General features: G+C 39.1%; 1 pseudogene; it reads right to left on the bottom strand.

Annotated features, from left to right (window-relative positions):
• Positions 1-9,283: 9,283 nt before the first annotated feature.
• On the bottom strand, positions 9,284-26,874 carry LOC143690391 (MICOS complex subunit MIC26 pseudogene; annotated as a pseudogene).
• Between the last annotated feature and the right edge of the window lie 719 nt (positions 26,875-27,593).

The following is a 27,593-nucleotide window of genomic DNA, read 5'->3' on the forward strand; positions in this document are numbered from 1 at the left end:
AATAGCAAATGAGATAGACACAGGCAGTGCTTTTGAAGAAGGAAGGTGCAGGAGGCAAGGGCAAGAGGGTGAGGGAACAGGAAGAAGGCAGCCTGATTGCACTGGGTGAAATTTCACACTCAGACATCTTCAGCTGGATGTGGAGAGAAGACTTGAAGAAGAGTCCTCTCCTGTGTGGTAATGGAAAGGCATTGTATTAGAAACCCTGATCAAACAGCAACCATCCTTTACTCCTTTCTTTTCCTCACCCTTGCCACCCAGGACACCAGCAGGTTCTATAGGTACCACCTCTGAAATAACTCCTGAATTGCCTCACCTTTCTCCATCACCACCAACACATCCTGGACCAGCCCCATCAACTCACCCCTGGACCAATTCAATGGTCTCCTAATGGGTTTTCCTGTATTTATTCCTAGAGCTATAATACCCCACTCTCCTCACTTCAACCAGAGTGATCTTCCAAATAGCATGTGGTTGAGCATGTCACTGTTTTGTTTAAAACCTTTTTCTATCCTTACTGTGGCCCATAAGGACTAAATAATTTGACCCTTGCAAGGTCTCAGAACTTATATTTCCAGCCTTTCTTCACTTCCACACCTCTGGATATCCTGGTCTACTTGCTCCGGCATTCTAAACCCGTCCCACTTGATCTGCTTCCTCTTGGGGTTCATTCTGCCTGGATCATCCTGGCTGGCTGCTCATCATCACCTGGCTCTTTCTGGCCATTCAGGTTTCAGCTTGAATGCCACCTCTTCAGAGAGGCCACACTGACCACCTTGTGTATCAGAGCCCCTCGGCGACTGTCCCTCACATCTCCCTGTGCTATTGTTTTCATAGCACTCCTCATGATCTCAGGTTTTTTGTTTCCTCATTTCTGTATTTGCTTTTTATTTCTCTTTTTGCATTAGAACATAAGCTCTGGGAGGGCAGGGAGCTTGTCTTTCTTGTTCAATGCTTTAGCCGCAGGGCCTCGAACTGTACCCAACTCAAAGAAGCCCTTAATTAGTGTGCTGGTTTGAAATAATGTATATTCCCCAGAAAAGCCATGTTTTAATCCTAATCCCATTTTGTAAAGGCAACCATTTCTTCTAATCCCTATTCAGTATTGAATGTTTGAAACTGTAATTAGACCATCTCCCTGGAGATGTGATTTAATCAAGAGTCATTGTTAAACTGGATTAGGTGGAGGCGTGTCTCCACCCATCTGGGTGGGTCTGTTTTATTTGGTTTCTTGATTTTTTAATTAATAAATAAATTTTTAAAAAATGATGACCCAATCTGAAAAAAAAAAAAAAAAAGAGGAAACATTTTGTAGAGAGATTCAGAGAGAGCAGAGCAGAACGACATAGCCATGAGAAGCAGAGCTCACCAGCCAGTGCCCTTTGGAGATGAAGAGGGAAAATGCTTCCCGGGGAGCTTCATGAAATAAGAAGCCAGGAGAGGAAGCTAGCAGATGATGCTGTGTTTGCCATGTGCCCTTCCAAATGAGAGAGAAACCCTGACCGTGTTCACCATGTGCCTTTCCAAATGAGAGAGAAACTCTGACTGTGTTCGCCATGTGCCCTTCCCCTTGAGAGAGAAACCCTGATTTTCATTGGCCTTCCTGAACCAAGGTATCTTCCCCTAGATGCCTTAGATTGGACATTTCTTTAGACTTGTTTTAATTGCGACATTTTCTCAGCCTTAGAACTGTAAACTAGCAACTTATTAAATTCTTCTTTTTAAAAGCCGTTCTGTTTCTGGTACATTGCATTCCAGCAGTTAGCAAACTAGAACAGTTAGGAAATAGCTATTGAATGACTGAATGCTACTTACTTTAAAGTGGTCAATCTGTTAAAGAACTGAGCACATTCTATTCATTCATTCAATATATTTCTTGAGTACCTGCTACCTGTCAGACAATGTGCTAGAAGCTGCAGAAGGAGATGGGGAGATACAGGCTTTGCCATTAAGTAATTTTTACTATGGAGAGGGGAGAAAATATACCACTTGCTGGCAGGCAGAGATTTCGGCCTGATCGGTACAGAAGCAGAGCTCTGAGCTAAAAAGTCCTGCAGGGACAGATGGGGCGGGGTTACTTATAGCCTCTGCAGGCATGGAACAGACTTGGCAGAGATAGTATATGAGTTGGATTTTGAAGGGCAAGTAGGAGATCATTAGCTGCAGAGAGGGATGAAGGAGATATGACACCTGGTCAAAAATAAACTTTCCAGAAGTAGAAACAACATAGGAAGGTTGAAGAAGGAAATATGGGTTTCATAAGGCTTTGGATCGAGAGGTATAGAAAGAAAGAAGAGGGAGAGAGAGAGAGAAGTTTGTTTGAAGGGGTGAGGAGGAGTGGATATGAACCACCATCCTTCGCTTTTATTCTCTTTCTTCAGCTGACATAGTCTGTTACTCTATTTTTCTTTCAACTAGTTAACTCTATGAACATTAAGCACCCTGATGTACCAGGCCCTAGGGATATACTAATGAATAAGACAGTTAATTCCTTACTCGTTGTGAGTTCCTAGTCCAGTGGAGGACCAATTTCTGAGCAGGCAGCCTTATGCTGGGGGATCCATTCAAGCCAATATTTGATCTGGGAGAGTGAGCTCTTTTGGGGACAGTAGCCATAGAATAGTGGTTAATTGCACAGGTTCTGGAATACAGCCAGACCTAAGTTCAAATCTGGCCTCTGAGGCTAACTAGACATGTGAAACCAGCTTTTCCTCATAGCTGTGTACCCTCAAGTGTTTATAATCTGATGGCACTGTATTGAGGGGATAAATTGAAGCAATGTAAACAAAACGCTTTGTGCAGTCCAGCATGTTGTAGCTGGTAGTACATGCCAGCTATTGTTTGGACCAGAGCCTCATTTGTTGAGCCCTTTCTATGGGCCAGGCCCTGTGCTAAGTGTTTTATTATTAATCTGCACAGCAGTCCATAACAGAAGTAATATCATTATTATCTATACTTTACAAGGATGCTGAACAGAGAAGTTATGTAACTTTCCCAAGGTCACACAGCTAGTAGGTCACTCCAGAGGTGAGTCACCCTAGAGTACTTCAGCCTGTACATTTCTCTCAAACAGTCACAAACACCTGCTACCCTCCTGAGTCAGGTCTACTTAACACCCAACTAACATGAACCACTCAAAGCAATGCCTCAGTCTCCTCACAAATTCCTGACCCCTTCTCCTAATTTTCCTACTGTTTAGTTGTGTTACTTTGGGCCTACTGCCTCTTCTGAGCCTATTTCTTTAGCTGTAAGGTGAAGGGGCTGGATGAAAGCCTCCCTGAGATTCTGTACCCCTGCATTGCAGGACAGGCTGTTTGAATGAGCAGTAGTGAGATGCCTGGGCATTTGAGATAGGTCCTCATAATCACCTTTGCAATTCATGGATTCATTGCTTGTTGTAGGGAAAGGGCTCTCTTTCAGCTCTTCTCTCCCCACTCCAACATCCAGCATCTGTGTATAGGAGCTGTTCCTAATGAGTTTAGGATTTCCTGGCAAAGTGGAAGTCACTGGGCTCCAAGGGGTCCTTGAGAACCAGCTTGAGGCAGAGGATGTACCATCTTGCATTCCAGAGAACAGCTAAAATTCCTTCTGGGCAGTGATGGAGAGAGAAATTTCCTCTCTGTGGCCTCTTTTACGAGCAAGGGGAGTGATGGAAGAAATGTCCTTTGCCCCCTTCTTGAATTAATCTCAGTTGGTGGGTCAGCTCTCTCTCACTCTGGGAATTCATCTCAGGGAGGTGGGATGTTCAAGAACCAACAACATGTGCTTGCCTGCCTTTGACTAGGTCGGAGGCTTGAGGTTCTAGGTCTGGCTCTTCTATTGCTGATTGTGTGGCTCTCACCAGCTACAGCTATCTGTCTATGTGATGGGGATAAACACTATTTATCATGAGGAATATAAATGCATAGGTGAAAGCTTCAGAGTAATAGCCCCGAAACTGAGTAGGTGCTCAATGCATGTGGGGCAAGTGAATGAGAAGACAGACATGGACATTTTCACGGAGTGGAGCCTTGTCCCAGGAAAGGCTGTTCTGACCCTGGACATCATGAAATCACATTGACCCATTCAAACTAAGGTAAGACAATCATTGAGCACTTGATTGTAAACTCCATGAAGGCAGCAAACTTTGCATGTTCTCATAGCCTGGCACAGAGCAGGTGCTCAAGAAATGTTTGCTGAATGAATGATTTGGCAGACTGGATTGAGGCATGGGATGGGGTGAGATGTGGGCGAGCTTATTGGTGTCTAAATTCACTTCCAGTTCTTCAACTTTTTGAGTCTTTAAATTTTTAGTCTGGAACTTTATATGGGGCCATAACTTTAACTTTTTTTTTTTTAGTCAGTGGTAGAAATCAGATTTTTTAAAGATAATTTCATTGGTCCATAGAGACAAGGAACTGACAAACAGAACCTTATCAAATATTAACTAAAAACTACCCCTTATCACTTATCCCTCCCCCTCCCCAATTAATTGCTCCTGGTAGTGCTGTTGATGTTTTCCTATTAATTATTGGCCATAGCATTCAGTTTAGTCCTCCCACCCCCATACTTCTCTATAATTGTCTCTTCTTCCAATATCAAATCTTTGAAATCATTCATTCAAGAACTTTTTTATAATTGTAGATATAACCCGTAGGATACATGGCACTATACATCTCTTTCAATCATATTCACCTTCAATATGGCAGTGTTACTTATAAACCCACTAATTAGTTACCATCACTTCTATCTGTTCCCTTGAGTTTAAATTCAACCTCATTGGGTAGCATTTCCTCTATCTCTAGCTTCTGTGTACCTCTAGGTCTGCTATATTTTACAGTGTAATCTCTGAGATTATAGAATTGTAATAGTGAAATCATACAGTATTTGTCCTTTTGTGTCTGATGTACTTCATTCAGCATTATATCCTCAAGGTTCAACCATGTGGTCATATGCATCAGGACATCTTCATCTTACTATTGCATAATATTCCATTGCATGTATGTATCACATTTTGTTTATCCACTCATCTGTTGATGGCCTCGTCTTTTGGCGATTGTGAACAGTGCCACTATGAGCATTGGTGTCCAAATGTCTGTTCATGTCACTGCTTTCAGCTTTTCTGGGTATATACTGAGTATTTCTAGGTCATAGGGCAACTCAATATTTAGTTTTCTGAGGAATAGCCAAACTGTTTTCCACAGTGTCTGCACCATTATGCATTCCCACCAACAGTGAATAAGTGTTCCAATTTCTTCAGAGTCTCTCCAACATTTGTAGTTTTCTGTTTAATAGCAACCGTTCTTATAAATGTGAAGTGATATCGCATTGTCTGCCTTAATTTGCATTTCCCTTATAGCTAAAGAAAATGAGCATCTCTTCATGTATTTTTTAGTCATTTGTATCTGCTCTTCAGAAAAGTGTCTATTCATATCCTCTACCCATTTTATAATTGAGTTGTTTGTTCCTTTGTTGTTGAGCTATAAAATTTCTTTATGTACTCAGGATATCAAGCCTTTATCCATATACGGTTTCCAAATATTTTCTCCCACTGAGTTGGCTACCTCTTCACCTTTTTGACAAAGTTTTTTGAGGCACAGATTTTAAGGGGTTCCCATTTATCTATTTTTTTTCTTTCACTGTTTGTGCTTTAGGTATAAAGTTTAAGAAGCTGCCTCCTATTACCAGATCTTGAAGATGTTCACCTATATTTTCATCTAGAAATTTTATAGTACTGGCTCTTACATTTAGCTATTTAATCCATTTTTAATTATTTTCTGTATAGGGGTTGAGGAAGGGGTCCTCTTTCATTCTTTTGGCTATTGTGATCCAATTCTCCCATACCCATTTATTGAAAAGACAATTCTGTCCCAGTTCAGTGGAATTGGGGGACTTATTGAAGATCAATTTTCCATATGTTTGGTGGTCTATCTCTGCAATCTCGATTTTTATTTCATTGATCAATACTTCTATCTCTGTGCCAGTACAATGCTGTTTGACCACTGTGGCTTTATAGTAAGCTTTAAAGTCAGGAAGAGTTAGTCCTCCTGCTTCTCTCTTCTTTTTGGGGATATCTTTAGTTCTTTGGGGTCTCTTTCCCTTCCATATAAATTTAATAACTAGCTTGTTCAAGTCTTCAAAGTAGGTTGTTGGAATTTTGACTGGGATTTCATTGAATCTGTAGATTCAATGGGTTGAATTGACATCTTAATGATATTTAACCTTCCTATGTATGAGCATGAAATGTTTTTCCATCTATTTAGGTCATTTTAAATTTCTTTTCGTAATGTTTTCTGTGTACAAGTCCTTGCCATCCCTGGTTAGACATATTCCTAGACACCTGATTCTTTTGGTTGCTATTTTGAATGGACTTTTTTCCTTAATTGTCTCCTCAGATAGGTCATGACTTATATATAGAAACATTACTGATTTTTGTACATTAATCTTGTTTCCCACCACTTTGCTGAATTTGTTTACTAACTCAAACAGCTTTGTCATAGATTTCTCAGGATTTTCCAAGTATAGGATCATGTCATCTGCAAATAATGAATGTTTCACTTCTTCCTTTCCTATTTGGATGCTTTTATTTCTTTCTCCTTTCTAATAACTCCTATTAGGACTTCTAGTACAATGTTGAATAATGGTTCTGACAATGGGCATCCTTGTCTCATTCCCGGTCTTAGGAGGTATGCTTTCAATTTCTCACCATAAAGTATGGTGCTGGCTATGGGTTTTTCATATATACCTTTTATGATATTGAGGAAATTTCTTTTGATTCATACATTTTGAAGTGTTTTTATTAGGAAAAAATGCTGCATTTCATTGAATGCTTTTTCAGAATCAATCACTATGATCATGTGATTTTTTCCTTTTGTTGTTAATGTGCTGTATTAAGTTGATTGATTCTCTTGTGTTGAACCACCACTGCATTTCTGGTATAAAGTCTACTTGGTCATGGTGTATAATTCTTTTAACGTGTCAGGATTCAGTTAGCTAGCATTTTGTTGAGAATTTTTGCATCAATGTTCACTGGGGAGATTGGTCTGTAGTTTTCCTTTCTTGTGGCATTTTTATCCGGTTTTGGTATGACAGTGATGTTAGTGTTGTAAAATGAGTAATGCGTTGTTCCTTTTCCTCAATTTTCTGGAACAGTTTGAGCAGGATCAGTGTTAGTTCTTTTTGGAATGTTTGATAAAATTCCCCTGTGAAGCCATCTGTTCTGGGTTTTTCTTGGTGGGAAGATTTTTGATGCTGATGGAATCTTTTTACTTGTAGTTGGTTTGTTGAGATCTTCTATTTCTTCTTGAGTTGGTATAGGTAATTTGTGTGTTTCTAGGAATTTGTTCAATACATCTAATTTTTCTAGTTTGTTGGCATATAATTGTTCATAGTATGTTCCTACGATTTTTAAAATTTCTTCATGATCTGTGGTAACAACCCCCCTCTCATTTCTGATTTTGTTTATTTACATCCTCTCTTTTTTCTTTGTTAGTCTAGCTAGGGGCCCATTGATTTTATTGTTTTTCTCAAAAAAACAGCTTTTGGTTTTGTTTGTTCTTTCTATTGTTTTATTGCTTTCCAGTTTGTTTATTTCTGTTTTAATCTTTGTTATTTCTCTTCTTTTGTTTGCTTTTGGGTTAGTTTCCTGTTCTTTCTCTAAATTCTCCAGGTGAGCAGTTAAGTCCTCCATTTTTGCTCCATCTCTCTCTCTTTTTTTAATATAGGTATTTTGGGCAATAGATTTCCCTCTCAGCGCTGCTTTTGCTGCATCCCATAAATTCTGATATGTTTTATTTTCATTATTATTTGTCTTCAGATATTTACCAATTTTCTCTGGCAATTTCTTGTTTCACTCATTGATTATTTAAGAGTGTGTTGTTTAGACTCCATATATTTGTGAAAGCTCTCATTCCTTGGTGATCATTAATTTCCAGCTTCATTCCATCATGGTCAGAGAAAGTGCTTTGGATAATTTCCATCTTACTAATTTTTTTTTTAGAATACAAATTATATGGTATATTTTAGATATTTACATTCATGCTTAACAAACTAACATTTAACACACTCATAATCTCATAGAACTTCCATATTCATAGCATGATTACATATAAATTTTTTAAAATATTAGTTTCTAGTACACAGTCTGGGCAGTGTGGTTCATAAGGGGATACAGGCTTGAAACGTGTGATAGATAACCTCTGGTTTCAATATTGTTGGTGTTTCTTGGTGGGTCTCTTCACTTTTGAAGACAGTATTTAAAAGGTAAATTTGTGGCCCCATGAGAAGAGTTAACAACCTACTAAGTCTCCTTGGTAGGACAGACCACTTTCTGTTGCTGTATAAGCCTTATTTCTTTTTTAAGAAACAGTGGTTTAATTTCAGCTTCCTTTTCTCTTTCTTTAAAGGCTATGAAGTTTTTGTCTTCCTGTTTTGGTTTGCTCAAGCTGCCAGAATACAGTATCTCAAAATGGACTGGCTTTCACAATGGGATTTTTGTTGTTATTGCTTTTGTTTTTCACTTGAGATTTTAATAATGTACATAAATAGCAACATAAGAACATGGAGTTCTAAGGCTTGTACTTTATCTCTAGGTTAAAAGGTTCCTGATTAGTCCACTTGTAACATGGCAACACCCAAGATAACAGAGAGGGCTAGTGTTCTAGTTTGCAGGCTGCTGGAAGGCAATATACCAGAAATGGAATGGCTTTTAAAAAGGGGAATTTAATAAGTTGCTAGTTTACAGTTCTAAGGCTGAGAAAATGTCCCAATTAAAAGAAGTCTATAGAAATGTCCAATCTAAGGCATCCAGGGAAAGATACCCAGGTTCAAGAAGGCTGATGGCATTCAGGGTTTCTCTCTCGGCTGGAAGGGCACATGGCTAAGTCTGCTAGCTTTCTCTTCTGGCGTCTAGTTTCATGAAGCTCCCCGGGAGATGTTTCCCTTCTTCATCTCCAAAAGTCGTTGGCTGGTGGACTTTTAAAGGATTAATGGGTAGAGACACAGCTCCGTGGAAGCTATCTAATCAAAGGTTAGATCCACAACTGGGTGGATCACATTTCCAGGGGAACAATCAAAATGCTCCCAGCCAGCAATATTGAGTGAGGATTAAAGGACATGGCTTTTCTAAAGTACATAAATCCTTTAAAACCAGCACAGCTAGTATAAGTTTTCATGAAGAAGAAAGCCAATGTATTACAGTTAGTACTGACTCCTCTGGCATTTTTTATGTAAAAATACTGATTTACTGTATGGTGTTTCCAATGTTTACCTATAACTGATTAAAATGGGTAAAGCAAGAAGTATCCTATTTATTTCCAGGTGAATTCCTTACATTTCCTGGCTTTGAAAGTTCTCCTTCCACAAATTTTTCATGACTACATATCCTCACAAACTCCAGTCATATAATTTTTCCCCACTGACCTGGGCAAATATGATAGCTTGTGGATAACAGATTGAGGCAGCTAATCCCATGAAACCAGGTGGATAGACCAGCTTCTTTATTTTTAAGCTTCTAGCTAAAAGGAGTCCAACAAGTCTAGCAAAACCAATTACACTGAGTCTTGGAAAAAAATCCAGAAGGTACATTTTGGAGATATTCATAATTGCCTACCCCCTGTTGAACAATACTCTGCATCCTGGGCTTAGTTTGGGAGTACATTTCTTCATCAATCATCACGGAACTTTTGTGAATTAAATCCTTTTTTGGTGATGCATAGACTTTGTAGGTGGACAGACTCAGACCAATAGGTCCCAGCAACCTCAGAATGACCTTGAACCCATTGCTGGCAGCAGTGAGTCCCGGTCCTGGTGGAAGGGTCACTCCGGACTTGGCTAAGCCCACTACAGCAAGGCAGCTACAGTGGCCAGTCAGAGCTGGCTTTCCCCAACTGCAGATGGGCTGGGTGTGGGTGACAGCAGTACAGCCAACTTGATCAGCCAGGACTTAGTCCTATAATGGGGGTTTGTTGACTTACAATTTACAGTTCTAAGGCTGTGAAAATGTCCAAGTTGGCATCATGAGGAAGATACCTTTTCTGAAGAAAGGCTGCTGGCATCCAGGGTTCCTCTGTCAGATAGCAAGGCACATGGCTGGTGTCTGCTGGTCCTTCACTCCTGGGTTTCCTTGATTTCAGCTCCTTGTCCCACTGGCCTCCTCTTTGAGCTTCTGTGAGTCCTTTCTTAGCATCTCTGGGGCTTTTCTTCCAATCATATTAATTTTATAAAGACTTATTTTGTGTCCCAACATATGATGTATCCTGGAGAACATTCCATGTGCACTAGAGAAGAATATATACCCTGGTGTTTGGGGGTGTAATGATCTATATATGTATATTAGGTCTAATTCATTTGTCATCTTATTTAGATTCCCTATTTCCTTGGTGACCCTCTGTATGGTTATTTTATCTATAGTGGGGGTGGTGTATTGGAGTCTTCCACTATTATTGCTTAAACGTCTACAGCTCCCTCCAGGTTTGTCAATGTTTATATATACTTTATAATACAGCTCATATACTTTGGAGCTCCTTGACTGGGAGCATAAATATTTATGATTGTTATTTCTTCTTGGTGAATTGTTACTTTTATTAATATGTTGTGTCCTTCTTTGTCTCTTACGATTTCTTTACATTTCAAGTCTATTTTATCTGATATCAGTATAGCTACTTCTGCTCTCTTTAGTTACTGTTTGCAAAGAACATCATTTTATATCTTTTCACTTTCAATGTATTTGTATTCTTCAGTCTAAGATGAGTCTCAGCATAGAGATGGATTATATTTTTAATCCCTTCTACCAATCTGTATCTTTTAATTGATTAATTTAGTCTATTAATATTCAAAGCTATTACTGTAAAAGCAGCTCTTGAATCTATCATCTTATGCTTTAGTTTTTATTTGTCAGATCTATATATTATTTTCCCTCAATCTCTTTTTGTCTTTTAAATTACCCTTACTAGTGCCCTTCAACTCTGTCCCCTCCTCCAGACCTCCCTTCTTATGAGTGTGTGTATGCATGTTTGTTAATATTTTTTTTAGCTGACAGGTCTCCCTTTAGTATTTCTTATAGAGCAGATCTCGTGTTGACTAATTCTCTCAGTCTTTGAAAATTTTAATCTCTCCCTCAATTTTAAAGGGCAACTTGGCTGGATAAAGAATTCTTGGCTGGAAGCCAAGATCTTAAAGGATCTTAAATATATTATACCACTGCCTGCTTACCTCCATAGTGCCTGTTGAGTAGTCTGAACTCAGTCGTACATATTTTTTCTTGTATGTAGCAGATTGCTTTTCTCATGCTGCTTTTAGGACTTTCTGCTTCTTTTCAGCATTTGACATTTTGATTAGTATGTGTCCTGGAGTTGGCCTATTTGGATTTATTCTACTTGGGGATCATTGGGCCTCTGATTTGCGTATTTATGTCCTTACAAAGGTTGGGAAGGTTTACCCCATTTTATCTTCAACTAACTTTTCCAGACCTTTACTCTTCTCTTTCCCTTCTGGGACACCAATGATTCTTATATTTGTGCACCTTTTGTTGTCCATCATTTCCTAAGATCCAGTTCCATTTTTTCCATCTTTCTTGCTATTTTTTTCTTTTGTGCCATCTAATTCAATTGTTCTATCCTCTAGCTCACTTATTTTTCCTTCTGTTTCTTCAAATCTGCATCATGTGTATCTAGTACATTCCTAATTTTGTATAGGAATTATATCTTTCCTCTCTGTGAGATCAGCTATTTTTCTATTTAATCTTTTGAATTTTTTCTTTATGCATTTCTAGTGTCTTACTAATATCCTTTATTTCTTTATAAATATCCTTGAGTAGTTGTTCTGTATTCTGTTTCTCCTCTAGTGTTTTGATTTGGTCCTTTGGATGAGCCATTTCTGTCTGGATCTTCACTTGCTGCATGATTTTCTGTTGTGTTTGGGGCATTTAATTATCTTAATAAGGTTATTTTGCAGGTTAGTTTCCTTCACTCATCTAAAGTTTTGTGTTTGCTTGATTCTGCATTGAAGTTTTGTACTTGGTTTTCAGTAATTCCTGCCAAACCAAGGCCCAGATCTGAATTCTAAGTTGAATTCAGTTGAGGGCCTATTAAAAACTAGGCTAGGGGTGGGCCATGGTGGCTCAGCAGGCAGACAGGTTCAATCCCCAGTGCCTGCCCATGCGGAAACAAAAAAAAAAGCCCTAGAGATCACTTTCTCCCTGGTGGAGGAACTGCACTAGACTGCACCTCCCATTCTTCAGTTATTTATTCTTTCTGGGTTCCACCGCATTGGCTCCCTATGAGTCCTCAACTCTATCCAGCCCCTTTGAACTTTTTTAACATGGGCAAGCACTGGGAATCAAACCCAGGTCTCCTGCATGGCAGGTGAGAAATCTGCCACTGAGTCACTGTGGCCCGCCCTGAAGGCTATTCATTTTCAAAATCACTCAAATTTAAGCAGCATTAAAAGCTTTTGATTTGTTTATTTATTAGTGCGTTATCATAATATACTAACATTGTAAAAAAATACAAAAATGCAGAATAACATAAATCAGTGAGAATCAGCCATCATCCCACCATCCAGAGACAGCATTATTAATATTTGTATGTATAATATTTACTGGCATTTACCATATGTTGTGTTTTATATGCATTATTTTATGCAATCCTGCAACCAATCTAGTAGCTAACTATTATTCTTATTCCCTTTTTACAAATCACAAAGTTGAGCCACAAAGAAATTAGATGAATTTCCTAAGGACACACAGCTAATAAGTGTTAAAGTTTTGGATTAAATTTAGGCAATCTGGCTTTAGGGTACATATTTTTAAAAAGGACACTATACTAGTGAGTTTATGCATGCATGCACATTTTATACATGGTTTGCTAGAGATTGCATTACCCACCCTAAGCACCAGTGCAATGGGAAGGCTTCTTGTTGAGTTTTCATGAAACGCACTAAAATACCCCATGAAATCCTTATATTTGGGGTAGTCCCATCTATTATTCTATTTCAATTGTATTCCCTCTTAGATTTCAACCTGAAGAACCAGACTCCATGTCGAGTTGACTCAAGGGGTTAAGACATGGGTAAGGCACTTATTTTCTCACTTTGCTGTTTTTTGTTGGTAATAAGAAGTTGATAATATTTTATTAATATAGAGAATCATAGGAAAGGAGTAAAGGAAAATTTGTTTATTTCAGAGCTATTATGTGACTGCCACTTGACATATGCTATTTCACAGTGCCTGATGCAGATGGGCATTATTATTCTTATTTTTCAGATTAGGAGAGGCGGAGTCACATGTTCAAGGGCACCCAGCTAGCAAATGGCAGGCTAGATTTGAATCCAGATGGGTCTACTTCAAAGTTCATTTTCCTCCACCTTACCATGCTATATTGGATAATTTCATTAATTATACTTGAAAGGGTAACTGTCACATAATTTTGTCAGAAGATTTATTAACCATCTGAAGAGAATGTTCTGTGCCCTTTCTTATGGCATCAGTGTGAGATATACATGTATAATGTAAGTTGATTGATATATGGGTCACTCACTTTGTATCACACAGCTGTCCTTGAAAAGCTAGTGCAAGTTAAAGTTTTGGAAACAGAATAACTTTGAGACACTTATCAGGAAATGCAATATAAAGCAGGAATCCTATTGTATTCCTTTGTAATTTGTAATATGGCCACTCTATCCACTTCTATTTTGTGAAAAATCTGTCTTTCTTAAAGGGAGTGCCCTACTGTGATGATATGTGATGCTACATAGATAATCACATGTAATTGATGTGCTAATCTGCTTTGATTTAAAAAAAACATTGCTCCCAATTTGTTAGAACATCATAATGGTACCATTTATAGATCTTCTATTATGTGATAGCTAATTTTGAAAGATATAAGACACCCAACATAGGTCTTTTGAATGAAGTTAGTGAATAAATACGATGTGACAGGCAATGTTTTAGACACTAAAGATGCCGGGATAATTAAGACCCAGTTCTTGTCTTTAAAAGTCTCAAGGTCTAGTGAGGGAGATGAACAGACATATGCAATAGTGTGACCAACACATCTAAGGAAATGTTCTTTTATTGTTTCTACTGTTTCTGGAGCTGCTTCTGACTCTCCATCTTCATAAGTGAGGGAGGCGTGGAACAAAGACTCACCCATACTCTCCAAGTGGCCAAGAATGGGGACCGGATTTGAAGATATTACTGTAGAAAAGGAGAGGAAATGAACAAATTTTATCTAGGGTATCTGGAGGAAGTGTCTGCGCTTATTTCAAAGGGTGAAATAGTAAGAGTTCACCAGTGGTGAAAATTCATTCTAAGCAGTAGGAAGAACATGCATATAGAGGCAGCCAACACATGTAATGTTTGGCTAAATATTGACATTTTGACTGTATTGGAATATAGCAGGTCGCTTGAAGATTTTCAAGAGCCAGGGTTGCATATGTAAGCAACCCAAGGGTCCTAAGGAGCTACTGGGTATCTTTAAAAGGATGAAAAGAATTAAAAATTCCGAGCGCATTCTGAAACAAATTTCTTCAAATAGAATTTTTTTTTTCATAATTCTGCAATAACCAGTCTGTAGAATCTGGCATTTAAAGACATAAATGTTTCTGAAATACCCTACCACAGTGAAGTATCTGAAAATGTTTCTTAATTGTTAGGAAAAACTATTTCTGTATGTGCTTGGAACAAGTTTTTTTAAACACCACCCTTCAAACAGACCATCTTGTCTGGCCCCAAGTGGCTGAGGATGGTGGTGTTAAGTGGTTTAAGCGAGACGCAGTTGTCTCTCTCTCTTGCACATCACGCCTCCACTTCAAGGCAGATTTTTTTCTTGTTTTTATTATTTTTTTTCTGTGAGTACCCTAAAAGATTACTATGGATGTACAGTCCAACACATTGGAAAATTCTCAGATGATCGGCCAAGCTGCCTCCATATAACCAGCCTGGCAAAGGTTATTGAAAATCCTTTGGCCAAAATGCATGTTAGTCCATCCAATTTAATTGGTTCCATGCACATTTACAGAAGACATGGCCTCTCCAGTCTGCCTCAAGCAAATACATGTACCGAAACAGTTTCCTGTACAAAGCAGACGTCTGCAAATGAGACGAGAAGAGACAGACAGGCCATGTTCATTTTACAATAGCTTGCAAAATGGAAATATATTGGATTCTGTCTGTGCTGTCACTTTCCCTCTATGCAATCCTCCTGCCCCCTTCCCCCAGCTTTCACTGAACTTGCCCTTCCTTGAATGCCCATATTAATTAGAGCTGGTAGTGTGCAATTTGGCTTTTGGGAATCTGTTGTTTTGAATGCCTCTCTAATTGTCATTGTCATTGTTCCAGCACTTGTAGCACCAGTAGTGCAGGAACGCTATAATTAAGGCATCCAGAACTGCTTATAGCTCCTAGGACATGACGTGCTCTCTCATTCTTCTGGGGCTCTGCCCCTGCTGCTCCTGCTACCTGGTATGCTCAATCCTTCCTTTTGTTACCAGCCTGACATCTTCTATCCTTCAAAACTTGGCTTAGATGCAAACTCCTCAAGAAATTCTTCCACTTCCCTCCATATCAGTTGAGTTCCCTTCCTGCAAACACCCCTTATCACAGCACACATCAATTGTAGCATGATGCAGTGTTTGCTTCTCATTAGACTGTGAGCAGCTTGAGGGTAAAGGCTGGTCCTTCTCTCTGTATCTTTAGTGTCCATAGGCTGTTGCAAGTGCTCAATAAATAATTTAATGAACTTAGGGGAAGATGCCTAACAGATGAGATAATTGCCCACTCCACAAATGTGAGTTGCCAGACAAATCTCAGCTTATACTACAGACCCCATGAAAGCACCTTTCGTTAGGCCTTCCTTATTAATCTAATCCTCTAACTAGGATAAGGTTAAAGTGCTAGCTGTTAGATCTGTCTAGAGGTAGCTAGACCCAAGGTATTCAATGTAGTCCTTGTTTTATCATATTTTTTTCATTCATAAATTTGTGTCAAAGCTTATCCCTGACCTCTAGGAAGACAGATCAGTGTTGGATAGGAGAATTCTTCCATTCATCTGTTCCATACAGTTGGCAGCTTTTTGTTTTTTTCACTCTTTCACCAACAATCCCACATCAGGAATGGTGACAGACAGGGAGGAAATTCATATATACTAGATGGGAAAAAGAAAAACACAAGCATGAATAGTTGTACTTTGTTCATTTCTTTGTCCTTGAACCAGGAGTGCTACCTGACATTTAGTAGCCTTTCAAATATTTGTTGAGTGGATGAATGAAGAAACATTTTCCACTGTATTTTATTCCTTAACTTTTGCATTTCCTCCTCCATAAATATTAAGATTTGCCTAGAAATACCTTTTACCCCATTCTAAATAAGGGAGGAGGATCAGTCACGGAGAAGAACCATGTCTTTTAAACCTGGAAGCATTTTGCTTTGTGGATGGCACATTTACAAAGCAAATAGCTTAGGCACCTCCTATATTTGGGACTAACTACTTGTTCACCCAGCTCTATACCATGGTCCTAACTCTTTTTGGGCCCTTAGATTTCTAGATTACTACCAATGTTCTCTCCCTCCATCCTTACACACCAGAAGGCTCCAAAGAGTCCATCCAAGAGGTGCGCTCCTAGAACCCCACTAGACAGACCACCACTCCCATCACTATGCTTTGACTCCCTCCCTCAGTGTTCTCTTAGGCTGTCCTTAGGAGGCAGCCTCTTCTCCTTAAGTCTCCTTAGGAGACTAACTAGTTAAGGAGAAGACTCCATCAGACTTCTTTTGTGTGAGAGTGCTCCATCTAGGGGAAGATGGCCACTCAGTAGAGTTCCTTGTCATGCACAATTGTCAACCTGCTCAAATTCACCAACTCTAGGGGTAGATTTTGAAGCCTGCCTAATGCAGGCAGTGCTTCAGCCAACTGGGAAGAAGAAATCCCCTCTACTATCCATCAGGGGACTCTCAGTCAGAGAGTAACACATCTGTGTTAATCTGTGCCTGTGTGAGTGTGTGTGTCTCCTCCTGTAAGTTCTCTATGAGGTATGCCAGTGCTTCCCTATGATCTGTACCAGTTCTTCTATAGGGTCTACCCAGGGCTTCTCTATGAGCTAACCCAGTGGTTGGAATCTCCTGGGAGCTCTTGCAAAGTATCAGTGATGCCTCAAACCACTTGAATCAGAATCTCTGGGGAAGTAGGCCAGGGATCGGTATATAAAACAAAAAAATCATCTAGTCTAGTGCTGCTCAAAGTGTGGTCCATGGTCCAGTGGTCAGTATCACCTGGAAGCTTAGAAAAGAAAATTCATGGACCCCAACCCATATCTACTGATTCAGGGTGAGGGGGTGGGGGGAGAAGGAAGTGAACCATTAAAGGTTTGTAGGCTACCTTAACCTGCCCAGTTCCACTCCGCTTTTACTCTTTGAACGTAAGGTAAGGTGCCAAGCTTCCTGTTGATGAGAAAGGGAGTAGGTTTCCTGTAGCTGACTATTTTTCTTATCTCAAATTCCTTAGAATGCAAGCCCTGCACCTTTGGTTCCTTTCTTAGAGGCCCTGCTACCTCCTTCTGGTATTACATGGTTGCTTATTCAAGTCTATTATATCACACAGTATCAACTAGTTTGGATCCTCCAATTTTTCTTTAAATTTCCCTGCATATTAAGCAACGTTCCCCAAAGCCTCACTACCTCCTTGCCCCCAATCTCAAAGCAGAGAATAATAGGTAGTTTAATTTCCCTCCTGAATGTGGAGAAATAAAGGGAAAAACCAGAAGCATCATTCATGCTGGCATTTTAGGCCTGCACTAGGGATTCCCAGTGATGATCCCACAGTTTCCTTCGCTGAGGGGAAAGTGAGCCCAAGTTGGGATCAGTTGGAACTCTCTGACTGAGAGTCCCCTGATGGATAGTAGAGGGGATTTCTTCATTCCAGTTGGCTGAAGCACTGCCTGCATTAGGCAGGCTTCAAAATCTACCCCTAGAGTTTGTGAATTTGAGCAGGTTGATAATTGTGCATGACAAGGAACTCTACTGAGTGGCCAGCACTTTCTTTACCTTGCCTTCCCTTCTTGCACAGGGTCTGTCTTTCAGCTTTGGGGGCAGTAGCTTCAGGCTGACTTGGTTCTAACTCTTGTCTGGAGAACTATAATCAGCTTGTGGGGCAGGTGCATGCTGTACAAGATTCTTAAGAATCCTGAAAAAGAGCCCATGGATAAAAGAGTTCCACATCTATTCATACCACATTTATTGTGAAACATAAAAGTAGCTTCTTTATTTCTCCAAAACAGTTCTGATTGTCCATTTGAATATCTACCAATGGATTGGGTCCAACCCAGTAATCAAAATCCAGTGTTTTAAACTCATTCTTTAGCATTCGTTCATTCATTCATTCATTTTTCAGAGTGCTGCCCTTCCCCTGTTTCTCTACAAGTTGGAATCTGAGTGAAAGGGAGAGAGTCTTATATGAGCTTAACGAGGTGGTGGGGTGGAGGGAGACAGGGTCTCTGACTTCATTTCAAATCCTCTGAATCTTTCTGACTATTGTGGTAGAGTGGCTTTTCAGAGTATTTCCTTGGACATGCACACCTTTGAAGCTCGCCTCGTTTGATACCATCTTTTTATTTATACGAACTTTAAAGTTTAGAACAATGTTAAATTCACAAAATTATTGTAAAGATAGTACAAAGAGTTCCTGTTTCCATATTCAGTTTTCCCTGCTACAAACATCTTACTGTGGTACATTTGACATAATTATTTAATCACTAGTGATACACTATTATTAACTAAAGTACATATTTTATTCAGATTGCTCAGTTTTTCCTAATGGGCTTTTTCTGTTCCAAGATCTCATCCAGGGTACTGCCTTGCATTTAGTTATTAGATCTCCTGAGGCTCCTTTTAGCTGTGACAGTGTCTCAGACTCCTTGTTATTTTTTTGACCTGGATGGTTTTGCAGAGTATGGTCAGGTGTTTTGTAAAAGGTTCCCAAATGGGTTTTGTCTGGTGTTTTTCCCAGGGGTAAACTGGGATGATGATTTGGGAAAGGAAGACCATGGAGGCAAAGTGCTATTCTTACCATATCAAAATTACTATCAGTATGACATCCTGTTGTTGTTGACCTTTGTCACCTGGCTCAAGACAGTGTTTGTCAAGTTTTTCCACCATAGTTACTTGCTTTCCTCCTTTTCTATTTTTTGGAAGAAAGTTATTATGTACTGCCTACACTTAAGGAGTGAAGAGTTATGTTCCACCTCCTTAAGGGTAGAATCTCTACATAACTTATTTGAAATTTTTCTGCACAGGAGATTTGTCTCTTCTTTGCCATTTATTTATTCAAACATTTCTTTATATTCATAGGGATTCATGGATATTTATTTTATACTTTGGGTTTTAATTGAATAGTATTTTCTTTTGTTCAAATTATTTCAGTTTTGGCCAATGGGAGGTCTTTCAATTGACTCCTGTGTTTTGACATACCCCATCATTGTGGGTTTCCTTTTTTCTTTTGGTGCCATCTGTTTTTATGGATTGCTATGTACGCTGACACTGCTAGAGTCTGTGGTCATGGTTATCATTTGCTTCTAAGACCACTTTGTTCCTCCCCTAGATATTTACTGTTCTGCCTATTCCCTTGGCATTTCCATGTCCCCTCACAGGAGCATCTAGGTGTTCCTGAGCCATTGACAGAGGTACAGACTCCATCACCTCCATCCACCCATTCCCTTGATCATGTTGGCACCTTGCCTCTAGACCACTGAAGGGTGACATTGAGCTGAAGATAGGAGTTTGGGGCAACTGTAGCATCTTCCACCACATTCTTCTTCCACTCTTTAGTGAAACTCCTCAAATAAGTTAGCATTTGTTTTCTCACTTCCCACACATTTCCCATCTTACTGTTATCTGTCTTCACCACTGTACGAAAATATCTCATGAGACGCTCTCCCAAGATCTGCATACTACTAAGTCCAATGAACACTTTTCAATATTGGCATCGCTCGGTTTCACAGCAGGGTTTTAAAATTTTCTTTTGCATGGGTAGGCACCAGGAATTGAACCTGGGTCTCTGGCATGGCAGGTAAGAACTCTGTCAGTGAGCCACCATTGCACTGTCCATGGCAGGTTTTTAACACTGTAGAAAACACTTTCCCTTTTCCCTTGCTCAGGAGGCTCCACACTAACTTGCTGTTTCTCCCACCCCTCAGGAAGCTCCACCTCAGTCCAATTCACTGTCACATCCTTTTGTACTCAGGCTTGAACTGTCCTCAAGGTATAATTCTAGATATTTCTTTTTTTTTTTTTATTAATTAAAAAAAGAATTAACAAAACAATTAGAAATCATTCCATTCTACATGTACAATCAGTAATTCTTAATAACATCACATAGTTGCATATTCATCATTTCTTAGTACATTTGCATCGATTTAGAAAAAGAAATAAAAAGACAACAGAATAAGAATTAAAACATTAATAGAAAGAAAAAAAAAAACAAAAAACCTATACCTCACATGCCGCTTCATTCAGTGTTTTAACATAATTGCATTACAATTGGGTAGTACTGTGCTGTCCATTTCTGAGTTTTTATATCCTGTCCCGTTGTACAGTCTGTATCCCTTCAGCTCCAATTACCCCTTCTCTTTTTTTTTTTTTTAATTAATGGAAAAAAAGAAATTAACCCAACATTTAGAAATCATACCATTCTACATATGCAATCAGTAATTCTTAACATCATCACATAGATGCATGATCATCATTTCTTAGTACATTTGCATCGGTTTAGAAAAACTAGCAACATAACCGAAAAAGATATAGAATGTTAATATAGAGACAAAAATAAAAGTAATAATAGTAAAGTCAAAACAAAACAAAACAAAAACCTATAGCTCAGATGCAGCTTCATTCAGTGTTTTAACAAGATTACTTTACAATTAGGCATTATTGTGCTGTCCATTTTTGAGTTTTTGTATCTAGTCCTGTTGCACAGTCTGTATCTCTTCAACTCCAATTGCCCATTATCTTACCCTGTTTCTACCTCCTGCTGGACTCTGTTACCAATGACATATTCCAAATTTATTCTCGAATGTCTGTTCACATCAGTGGGACCATACAGTATTTGTCCTTTAGTTTTTGGCTAGACTCACTCAGCATAATGTTCTCTAGGTCCATCCATGTTATTACATGCTTCATAAGTTTATCCTGTCTTAAAGCTGCATAGTATTCCATTGTATGTATATACCACAGTTTGTTTAGCCACTCTTCTGTTGATGGAGATTTCGGCTGTTTCCATCTCTTTGCAATTGTAAATAACACTGCTATAAACATTGGTGTGCAAATGTCCGTTTGTGTCTTTGCCCTTAAGTCCTTTGAGTAGATTCCCAGCAATGGTATTGCTGGGTCGTATGGCAATTCTATATTCAGCTTTTTTTTTTTTTTTTTTTTTTTTTTTAAAGGAAAGACAGAGAGAAGGAAGGAAGGATAGAAGGAAGGAAGGAAGGAAGAAAGGGAAACATTTTTAAACATTTTCTTGTTTTTATTGTATTCTGTTTCTCCGTTTTTGTTACATGGGCTGGGGCCGGGAATCGAACCGAGGTCCTCCGGCATAGCAGGCAAGCACTTTGCCCGCTGAGCCACCGCGGCCCGCCTATATTCAGCTTTTTGAGGAACCGCCAAACTGCTTTCCACAGTGGTTGCACCATTTGACATTCCCACCAACAGTGGATAAGTGTGCCTCTTTCTCCACATCCTCTCCAGCACTTGTCATTTTCTGTTTTGTTGATAATGGCCATTCTGGTGGGTGTGAGATGATATCTCATTGTGGTTTTGATTTGCATTTCTCTAATGGCCAGGGACATTGAGCATCTCTTCCTGTGCCTTTTGGCCATTTGTATTTCCTCTTCTGATAGGTGTCTGTTCAAGTCTTTTTCCCATTTTGTAATTGGGTTGGCTGTCTTTTTGTTGTTGAGTTGAACAATCTCTTTATAAATTCTGGATACTAGACCTTTATCTGATATATCATTTCCAAATATTGTCTCCCATTGTGTAGGCTGTCTTTCTACGTTCTTGATGAAGTTCTTTGATGCACAAAAGTGTTTAATTTTGAGGAGCTCCCATTTATTTATTTCCTTCTTCAGTGTTCTTGCTTTAGGTTTAAGGTCCATAAAACCGCCTCCAGTTGTAAGATCCATAAGATATCTCCCAACATTTTCCTCTAACTGTTTTATGGTCTTAGACCTAATGTTTAGATCTTTGATCCATTTTGAGTTAACTTTTGTGTAGGGTGTAAGAGATGGGTCTTCTTTCATTCTTTTGCATTCTCTAGGCACCATTTATTGAAGAGACTGTTCTGTCCCAGGTGAGTTGGCTTGACTGCCTTATCAAAGATCAAATGTCCATAGATGAGAGGGTCTACATCTGAGCACTCTATTCGATTCCATTGGTCGATATATCTATCTTTATGCCAATACCATGCTGTTTTGACCACTGTGGCTTCATAATATGCCTTAAAGTCCGGCATCGCTAGACCTCCAGCTTTGTTTTTTTTCCTCAAGATGTTTTTAGTAATTTGGGGCACCCTGCCCTTCCAGATAAATTTGCTTATTGGTTTTCTATTTCTGAAAAATAAGTTGTTGGGATTTTGATTGGTATTGCATTGAATCTGTAAATCAATTTAGGTAGGATTGACATCTTAACTATATTTAGTCTTCCAATCCATGAACACGGTATGCCCTTCCATCTATTTAGGTCTTCTGTGATTTCTTTTAACAGTTTTTTGTAGTTTTCTTTATATAGATTTTTTGTCTCTTTAGTTAAATTTATTCCTAGGTATTTTATTCTTTTAGTTGCAATTGTAAATGGGATTCGTTTCTTGATTTCCCCCTCATCTTGTTCATTACTAGTGTATAGAAATGCTACAGATTTTTGAATGTTGATCTTGTAACCTGCTACTTTGCTGTACTCATTTATTAGCTCTAGTAGTTTTGTTGTGGATTTTTCTGGGTTTTCGACGTATAGTATCATATCGTCTGCAAACAGTGATAGTTTTACTTCTTCCTTTCCAATTTTGATGCCTTGTATTTCTTTTTCTTGTCTAATTGCTCTGGCTAGAACCTCCAACACAATGTTGAATAACAGTGGTGATAGTGGACATCCTTGTCTTGTTCCTGATCTTAGGGGGAAAGTTTTTAATTTTTCCCCATTGAGGATGATATTAGCTGTGGGTTTTTCATATATTCCCTCTATCATTTTAAGGAAGTTCCCTTGTATTCCTATCTTTTGAAGTGTTTTCAACAGGAAAGGATGTTGAATCTTGTCAAATGCCTTCTCTGCCTCAATTGAGATGATCATGTGATTTTTCTGCTTTGATTTGTTGATATGGTGTATTACATTAATTGATTTTCTTATGTTGAACCATCCTTGCATACCTGGGATGAATCCTACTTGGTCATGATATATAATTCTTTTAATGTGTTGTTGGATACGATTTGCTAGAATTTTATTGAGGATTTTTGCATCTATATTCATTAGAGAGATTGGTCTGTAGTTTTCTTTTTTTGTAATATCTTTGCCTGATTTTGGTATGAGGGTGATGTTGGCTTCATAGAATGAATTAGGTAGTTTTCCCTCCACTTCGATTATGTTGAAGAGTTTGAGGAGAATTGGTACTAATTCTTTCTGGAACGTTTGGTAGAATTCACATGTGAAGCCATCTGGTCCTGGACTTTTCTTTTTAGGAAGCTTTTGAATGACTAATTCAATTTCTTTACTTGTGATTGGTTTGTTGAGGTCATCTATGTCTTCTTGAGTCAAAGTTGGTTGTTCATGTCTTTCCAGGAACCCGTCCATTTCATCTAAATTGTTGTATTTATTAGCATAAAGTTGTTCATAGTATCCTGTTATTACCTCCTTTATTTCTGTGAGGTCAGTAGTTATGTCTCCTCTTCCATTTCTGATCTTATTTATTTGCATCCTCTCTCTTCTTCTTTTTTTCAATCTTGATAAGGGCCCATCAATCTTATTGATTTTCTCATAGAACCAACTTCTGGTCTTATTGATTTTCTCTATTGTTTTCATGTTTTCAATTTCATTTATTTCTGCTCTGATCTTTGTTATTTCTTTCCTTTTGCTTGCTTTGGGATTAGTTTGCTGTTCTTTCTCCAGTTCTTCCAAGTGAACAGTTAATTCCTGCATTTTTGCCTTTTCTTCTTTTCTGATAAAGGCATTTAGGGCAATAAATTTCCCTCTTAGCACTGCCTTTGCTGCATCCCATAAGTTTTGATATGTTGTGTTTTCATTTTCATTTGCCTCGAGGTATTTACTAATTTCTCTTGCAATTTCTTCTTTGACCCACTCGTTGTTTAAGAGTGTGTTGTTGAGCCTCCACGTATTTGTGAATTTTCTGGCATTCTGCCTATCATTGATTTCCAACTTCATTCCTTTATGATCCGAGAAAGTGTTGTGTATGATTTCAATATTTTTAAATTTGTTAAGACTTGCTTTGTGACCCAGCATATGGTCTATCTTTGAGAATGATCCATGAGCACTTGAGAAAAAGGTGTATCCTTCTGTTGTGGGATTTAATGGCCTATAAATGTCTGTTAAGTCTAGCTCCTTTATTGCAATTATCAGATTCTCTATTTCTTTATTGATCCTCTGTCTAGATGTTCTGTCCATTGATGAGAGTGGGGAATTGAAGTCTCCAACTATTATGGTATTTGTGTCTATTTCCTTTTTCAGTGTTTGCAGTGTATTCCTCACGTATTTTGGGGCTCTGGTTCGGTGCGTAAATATTTATGATTGTTATGTCTTCTTGTTTAATTGTTCCTTTTATTAGTATATAGTGTCCTTCTTTGTCTCTTTTAACTGTTTTACATTTGAAGTCTAACTTGTTGGATATTAGTATAACCACTCCTGCTATTTTCTGGTTGTTATTTGCATGAAATATCTTTTCCCAACCTTTCACTTTCAACCTATATTTATCTTTGGGTCTAAGATGTGTTTCCTGTAGACAGCATATAGAAGGATCCTGTTTTTTAATCCATTCTGCCATTCTATGTCTTTTGATTGGGGAATTCAGTCCATTAACATTTAGTGTTATTATTGTTTGGATAATATTTTCCTCTACCATTTTGCCTTTTGTATTATATATATCATATCTGACTTTCTTTCTTTCTACAATCTTCTCCATACCTCTCTCTTCTGTCTTTTTGTATCTGACTCTAGTGCTCCCTTTAGTATTTCTTGCAGAGCTGGTCTCTTGGTCACAAATTCTCTCAGTGACTTTTTGTCTGAGAATGTTTTAATTTCTCCCTCATTTTTGAAGGACAATTTTGCTGGATATAGGAGTCTTGGTTGGCAGTTTTTCTCTTTTAGTAATTTAAATATATCATCCCACTGTCTTCTAGCCTCCATGGTTTCTGCTGAGAAATCTACACACAGTCTTATTGGGTTTCCCTTGTATGTGATGGATTGTTTTTCTCTTGCTGCTTTCAAGATCCTCTCTTTCTCTTTGACCTCTGACATTCTAACTAGTAAGTGTCTTGGAGAACGCCTATTTGGGTCTAATCTCTTTGGGGTGCGCTGCACTTCTTGGATCTGTAATTTTAGGTCTTTCATAAGAGTTGGGAAATTTTCAGTGAAAATTTCTTCCATTAGTTTTTCTCCTCCTTTTCCCTTCTCTTCTCCTTCTGGGACACCCACAACACGTATATTTGTGCAGTTCATATTGTCCTTGAGTTCCCTGATACCCTGTTCAAATTTTTCCATCCTTTTCCCGATAGTTTCTGTTTGTTTTTGGAATTCAGATGTTCCATCCTCCAAATTACTAATTCTATCTTCTGTCTCTTTGAATCTATCATTGTAGGTATCCATTGTTTTTTCTATCTTTTCTACTTTGTCCTTCACTTCCATAAGTTCTGCGATTTGTTTTTTCAGTTTTTCTATTTCTTCTTTATGTTCAGCCCATGTCTTCTTCATGTCTTCCCTCAATTTATCGATTTCGTTTTTGAAGAGGTTTTCCATTTCTGTTCGTATATTCAGCATTAGTTGTCTCAGCTCCTGTATCTCATTTGAACTATTGGTTTGTTCCTTTGACTGGGCCATATTTTCAATTATTTGAGTGTGATCCGTTATCTTCTGTTGACGTCTGCGCATTTAGACAGATTTCCCTGGGTATTGGATCCAAAAGTTTGGAAGATTTTCCTGTGAAATCTCTGGGTTCTGTTTTTCTTATCCTGCCCAGTAGGTGGCGCTCGTGGCACACGTTTGTCTGCGGGTCCCACCAGTAAAAGGTGCTGTGGGACCTTTAACTTTGGAAAACTCTCGCTGTCCAGGAGGTTCGCTAGCCGAAGCGGCTTGGAAGAGTTCGAGCCTGCCCGGCGTCCGAACGCGGGGAGGGTTGCTGGCCGCCGCAGCCCAGGAAAGTGCCCGTCCGAATTTCCTAGTCGCCGGGCGACAAGCGTGATGGGAGGGCACCAGCAGCAGCGGCCCGCCCGGGAGAGTGCACGTTCCTGAGGAGTCACGGGTTTGGAAGGGGCCTCCCCCACCCGTCACTGTTCTCCGCGGCCTTGGGATTTCCGATCCAATTCTCTCAGTTGGTCCGGGGGGGCCGCGCGTGGTGTGGGCGCCAGCCGCCGCGGTTTCAGGGGACCGCCTCTCCGATTCTCCCAGCCGGCCCGGGAAGGGGGAAGGGAGTGACTCCGGCCGCTTGCCGCCCCACCCGGTGAAGCCTGCGCGCCTCGGCGATCTCACCCGAGCGGCTTCTCTCAGCCAGCCAGCCGTTCCAGGATGGGTTACGCTGTCTTTTTTATCTCTGTTGTGGCTTTGGGCGCTGTTCTGTATCGTTTCTACTCCCCTAGTAGCTGTCCTAGAGAAGAAACTAAGATCCGCGCATCTTACTAAGCCGCCATCTTCTCCAGCATCGAGCGATATTTCTTTTTTATCACTCTACTCTCCCAGGCCAGCTTGTTCATATCCACATAATAATTCAGTCTTCGGTACAATTGTACAAAAAAATAGTTGGTGTGGATTTCTTTTGGAAACAGAGGGATAATGTGAGCTTTTTACCAAGGAAATTTGGGTTTAGAACAGACGTCATATGTGGGGAAGCAGGAACCCAAATGACAAGGAATTAGCAGAAATTCCCAGTTTTTTAGTGCTTTCCTAGACCATGACACTGGGAATTTGAGGCAATCATATCAAGATATAAAGAAGTGGGAATTTGACTGCTGCCACACCCTGCTCCACCCCAATTAAAATGTAAGCTCTAAGGGTTATGATGGTGTCTTTGCTGTTAACTGTTATAGTGTCAAGATCTAGAATAAAATCTTATACACATAGGTGCTCCGTAGATAATTGTTGAAAGAAAGAAGGTAAAATTCTTATAAAAGAAAATTTGGACTTAGTATAATCATGAATGAATACAATGAGAAAGAAAAATTATGGATATCTTCAGAAGCCCACTTGCATCCACTGGAAGATGTCTGAAGAATTCAGCTCAGATGAACTCCCAAAATGGAGAACAAGTTCAGAAGAAAAACATGCATGTGTAAAGTCCACAGGGATAGATATCTTACATATCCTAATATCTAAAATATCCAGATGCCCTGGACAAGATAAAAGCCATCACTGTTTTTTATTA

This window comes from Tamandua tetradactyla, chromosome 7 (assembly GCF_023851605.1).
Source record: "Tamandua tetradactyla isolate mTamTet1 chromosome 7, mTamTet1.pri, whole genome shotgun sequence".
In the NCBI taxonomy this organism is placed as follows: domain Eukaryota; kingdom Metazoa; phylum Chordata; class Mammalia; order Pilosa; family Myrmecophagidae; genus Tamandua; species Tamandua tetradactyla.